We start from the raw sequence: 6324 nt of genomic DNA on the forward strand, positions 1-6324 counted from the left end.
ACGAACAAGGAAGAAAAATACAAGAACACAAATAAAAAGATAGAAATTAGTAAAGAACTTTCTCTCCCATGTTTTTTTGTGTTACAGATTGTAATTTATTTTTATACTTAATATTTTTTTACAAAAAACAAGAAAAAAAGGAATAAAAACTAAATCACCCGAAAATTCAACCCCGCGATTGATGTCTTCCCAGGCGCGGGCTTGGAACAACAATTCTAAGAGGAATTTTCATAAACCACTATTGTTTAGAGCCTAATAACTATAGTTTGCCTAATTACCATTCGTAGCTACTATTTAATTGTTATTGACTTGTATCACTTGTATACAACGTGCAACAAATACATCCTGTGTCAACTGTATTCGTTCGTGCAACTAAGACGGAATATAAGGGTGTATACAAAGGATACAACTTGTATTGACATTATACATGGGTGTATACAAAGGATACAACATGTATCGATTGTAATTGTTCGCGCAACGCATACAATTACGGCGAAATACAAAAATACATAAAAATAAAATTGTTGAGAGTCAAACTCAAGACCTCCCCTAACTAAGCGGACTCTCTAACCAACTGAGTTACAAGAGCTTGTTGCTCTCTTGTTTCAGTTCAAAACAATTAATCTCTTATTTCATGGATTTGCTATAAAATTCAAATATAGCTACAAATGGTAAATTTTCAGAAAGTATAGGTACGAATGATAAATACAGTGTAAATGTTTGATGTGTCACGTAATTTTCCCCAATTTTAAATATGGAAATGAGTCATTCTTTTGGCACGGACTAAAAAGAAAATAGGTTCACGTAAATTAAAATAGAGGCAATATAAAATTGAAATTCATAAATATTTCTTGTAAAATTAGTACATATGCAGTTAAAAAGAAGAAGTCAGGGCTTTCAAAACTACAGAAAGAGCATGATGAGAAGATAAGAGTCATTAATCGTTTTATACGGTATTATATTATATTGTACTGTATTGTTGAGACAATGTTAACAGATGTTCTTGCACATATCTTCTGCAAATCAGAACTTTAGATTAGAACAAGATTAGCCATAGGAGTCTAACCCATCCAGAACCTGCTAAGTGCCCGAATATTGCCTTGCTGGTGTACTTCATTTACATAAACTAGTATAGTGCATAGAAAGAGGAAAGGATAGCAAAATTCAACAAGGAAACTATAAAAAGCAAAGACATCATATGTGCGAAAAGAAGAAAACGATACTTGTTTAGAAAACTGAAAACCATAAGCAAATATAGAACAAGCCTTCCCAGAACCGCTATAATACTATATTTAACATGGCTAGGGACTAATAAGACTAATTTTGAAGGGAAAAAAAAGAATCACATGATTGATCAATCTTGGATGCTTCTCTACATATCGAGCACATTAAGAGCAGCCTGGAGAATTTGAACTTGTGGGGATAGAGACTTCAGAAATGAGGCCCCAACTGCCGAGTTTGAGATAGTTGTTGGACTGCAACAGGAAAAGGTTAAGATTAGAATCTACTTATAGCCATAATGGAGAGTAATTTGATATCAAATATATAAAAGTTACATTGTGGTTGGTTACAACAGAGAACCACTCCATGCCATCAGGATCAGCAATTTTCGACACGCTTAATAACCTTGGAACAACAAACAATTCACCAGCTTCGATGGGTCTGTCAGCAACAAAACCACCGGAATCATGCACCTTCACTGTGCCGCTGCCTTTTACGATATAAGTAACCCGAATTGCTGTATCAACAGAAATTTCAGGATAGTACACAGCACTTCCATTTAACGTCGCACGACTAGCACCAAGTCCAATGTCGCCAATCATTGGCAAGTTTTCGGTATTCAAATCCAATATCTCTCCACTGCCATTAGTGTCAAAGCGGGACGGGGCTGCTTTCTCACAGTTGAGTAACATGCCATCTCTTTGGTCCTGTTTAGGATCGGGCATTTCAAAGGGTGGATCAAGCTTGACGATACTGTTGACAAGCTGGGGACCAACAAGAGTTTTGAGAACACTTTATCCCGAATTCCATGCTCTGCCAACAAAATCAGGTGAAAAACAAGAGAAATTGCCATTCGACCCAGTCAACAAGAAGTCAGTGAATGAACCAGATTTAACTGCAGTTTTGGTATCACCAAGAAAGAGTATCTCAAGTTCTGTAGCATTTTTATTGTACCACCATGTGACAACTCCAACAGGAAGTGCAATAGCATCACCCTTTCTAATGGCTACTACTTTCTCTTCTTTTCCAGGAAGTACAATACCAGCAACACCCGTACCTGAATTCACATAAATGATTAGAGAGGAATGCAATGAATAGTTACCCTGAAAAGCAAATCCATCATCTATTAAGTGATGGAGAGCCCAAAAACAGTAGCACTAAAATCAGGAGCCTTAATGTGGATCGTGGATCTATAAATATCTTCACACAAGTAACTATCCTGGTATGACAAGCAACACAACAACTTCTTTAACTATGGAAATCCCTTTAGAAAATACATGAAAACTGAGTCTAAATTTCTCAGCTGATACAGGCCTGCAAAGTTAATTTATTAGCTTAACCATTTTGCCATGAGAGAAATAATTTTAGCAAAGTGATTTCTCTCCACCAGAATTCAAAGCACACCAAACCCAATTAAACCCACACATCCTCCACCACTAGGGTCACAACCAAAGACCAAAACAGCAATAAGATAGAGGTGGGAGAAGACATCTGTTGGGGCTGAACATCACAAATCAGAAACTATCAAGAAATTAAGTCAAACATCACTAAGACTACAATCCTTTATTTGGCTAAAATCAAGCAAGCAAAAATCCTTGAGATGCTATACGTATTCCGGTAAAATTCCAAATTGGGGGAAACCACATGAGTTCGAAATCAAGAATACAATCGTTAGGTCCACATACTAGTTATGTGAGAAACAATGGGAAATGTTTCTGCAGGGATTGATAACAAAGGATTGTTATCCACTGATTAATAATGAAGAGATTGTTATACATGTATTACTTACTTTAAATAGGCATTTGAGTCTTTAAATAAGTTAATACCTGCATTGCCAATACATATATTCTTATTCCACATTGTACACTGCATAAAATAATGGACAACAAGATTCCCACATCACATAAGGCCTCCCACCAAATTATTTATTCTTATACTGCCAACCAACCAAACAATGTATTATTTAGTGGAGTAATTTTATGTTGAGATTAAGTCTTCCCATCTACCACCTTCTCCTTCGTACACCATCTTTGCCCTCATTCGCACTGAAAAATCTGCCCACACATAGTGAAGTTTGAAACCACCCCACTCATCCATACTCTTCCCAATAAAACTGTCCTCCATACCCATACTCTCCCCTACCGGTGAAATTTGTATTTAGTGGCGGAACCAAATATTCTAGCAAGTAACTCAAAACACACCACGCTTTACCTTATTTAAAAGAGATTCAACAAGTTATATATACATAGTTTTCTTTTTAATATACGCAGTACAATTTTTATATATACACATACATATTTTTTTTACCTATATATGAAGTACAATTTTCTGATAATGGGGATACAATTGAACCCTGTTCACCATACATAGCTCCGCTATTGCAGTCTCTCGTTACCTCAAGTTAATATGAAATAATAACTGGATCAAACAAACAACAATTAATTTCTGTCATATATTTAAACGAACTAAATTACTATAAAACATCAATCACCACACATAATATTCAGAAAATATGTCGACATATCAAATCTATGAATTCTCAGTGATAACACCGTAGAATTAAGAAAACATTTCAAGTTGTATAGTTCAATTCAATTCACACGCTACAATTTCACCAATTTCTCTGTTCCACCCAATTTCAGTACAATTCAAAATAATGCAGGGCATATATATTCACTAGTTTCAAAATAAAATCGCAATTACATTATTTCACAATTCACAATTCACAATTTCACGATTCATAATTCAAAATATAATTGCAAAAACTAAAAAGGAAGAAGAAGATTACCGGGGAAATTCCAGGCGGCGCTGTTGCGAAACAGATTGAATGTGAATCGAAGAGTTGCAGGCTTTATAAAGGTGGCGGTTTACGTTGTAGGCCAGCTTGTTTTATATCGTATTGTTACTTCAAATATAATATTTGGTTTGATTATTACTTAAATTTTATTGTATTATATCCTTAAATTCATTGTTATATAACGATAAAAAATGTCATTTTATAGAATGACAAATTTGGTGGGCTAGCGTCATTTTTCTGCTTTTTTCCCCTCTCGTCTTACCCTTCTTTATTATTAAATAATCATATTTTATCATTTATCACACTTTTTTATATAATATTCTATTTCGTATCCTATTTTTATCAGTAATATTGCAAGTTTATTTTTCATATTATTGGTGTGTGATATTATGAAACGAAGGCAAATGATACAATATATCCAAATATTGTATTCATCAAACAATACAATACAACACAATACAATACGATACAGCTGTTACAAATCGAGTCCAAGCCCAAACTGGAGCTTTTCTTAAGCAAATACTATCATTAAGAAATTTTCCAAATCTATCTTTATATAATTAGATAGATGACAAGTTTTTGAATAATAATTCTTTTTTTTTTAAGAATACGCGCATTTTATTCATAAAGACTAAAGTAGTGTAGCACTATTACATGTAGCATTGCTAGTATCACAGATACCCTGGATGGCATCAACATTGTCTAGTTCAACTAGACTTTTATAAACATTAAATAACATAGTTCGTACTACAACAACACCTCTTTTGTCCTCCAGCATCCTGGATTCGACAAAAAGTGGTGGAACAGCATAACACAAAAGTTTATTTATGGTAGACTGTTTTGATCATTCCCTTGCCTTTTGATGAGCAGCTTCATTCCCTTCCCTGCAGTTATGCTTGAGAACCACTTGCCCCATTTTGGCCATTAACCACCTACAATCAAAAATAATATTGTTGTAAGTCATGTATCCCTTCTGGAGGTAATATATTACGCATGTGGAGTCCGTTTCCACTTCTAATGGAGTAAAGTTGTGTTCTGCTGCAATGGTTAATCCTTGATGGATCGCTTGGAGTTCTGCATGGATAGGAGAATCTGCATGAATTGATTTTATGAATCCAAGTGTCCAGTTTGAATCAGCATTTCTGATGAGTCCACCAATCCCTGCGACTAGTTTTCAGTTTCGAAAAGCACCATCGACATTAAGTTTGTACCAACCCTTAGGTGGTGCATGCCAACTGATACGTAGGGGGATTCTCTTCGAAATGTTATTTTCTCTGTCAGTGAAAAGTTTGTATTCGAGGGCTTGTTTTACGATAGAAGAAGTTGATAAAGGATGTGAGGTATTGTTGATGTTGTTCTTATTCCTGTTCAGCCAAAGGTTCCATATGATGAACAGGAAGAGATCCTCCCAGCTTATTATGTTGGGCATTGTGGTTAAGTTAAAGCCATGGGGGTTGAGGTTTCTTAGATAGAGAAGCCAGTGATTATTTTGGCTGTTGCTCGTTTCGTTTGGAGGCTGGCGTAGGATTGAGTGCCAAAACTTCTGGCCATACTACAACGTAAAATAATATGTTGGATATCTTCTTCTCCATTTCTACAACACGTGCAAGTTGGGTCTATATTTATGCCAATGTATTGTAAGTACTTTTTGCATGAAATTCTGTCATGGTAGCATAGCCATAGAAAATAATTTATCTTGTTAGGACAATATAGAGACTAGATCCAGTCAAAGTTTTCTTTATTGTGCTCTTGATCACTACAAGACTCGTTAATAAGCTTGTAGCAGGACTTAGTAGAGAAGGAACCATCTGTGTCCCCCCCCCCCCCAAATAAACTCTGTCTGGAAGGTTACTAGAAGGTATGATAATGGAATTAATTTTGTTGATTACTATAGGAGGAATATCAAAGGAAATTTTATTTAAAGACCAAGTGTTATTTTGGTAGAGGTCTTTAGGGTTAAGAATTATGTCGGAGTTATTTAGAGGCCCCACTAGAAGTTCACGCAGTGGTTGGCAGTTAGGAATCTAAGCAGTGCCTTTAGAGCAAATTTCCCAACCAATCTTAAGGCTCTTCCATATGAAAGAATTGTTCTTGGGGGAATTTTTGATGTATTTGGTTATAAGAAGATTTGCCCAAGGGGAATGAGGGTAGTTTAATAGTCGCCAAGCAAGACTTGCTAGGAGTACTTTGTTTTTGGATTTTGCTTTTTTGACTCCTAACCCTCCTGTGGATTTATCAGTTGTAACAGTGTTCCAGTTGAGGAGATGTCACTTTTTTTTGCTATCCGTGGTACCCCAAATAAAATT

The 6324-nt window shown here is 35.5% G+C and overlaps 1 pseudogene; it reads right to left on the reverse strand.

The window, feature by feature from the left end:
- Positions 1–1179: 1179 nt before the first annotated feature.
- LOC107827665 (12S seed storage protein CRD-like) lies at positions 1180–3362 on the reverse strand (annotated as a pseudogene).
- Positions 3363–6324: the final 2962 nt, after the last annotated feature.

The sequence above is a fragment of the Nicotiana tabacum genome, chromosome 9, assembly GCF_000715075.1.
Source record: "Nicotiana tabacum cultivar K326 chromosome 9, ASM71507v2, whole genome shotgun sequence".
Lineage (NCBI taxonomy): Eukaryota > Viridiplantae > Streptophyta > Magnoliopsida > Solanales > Solanaceae > Nicotiana > Nicotiana tabacum.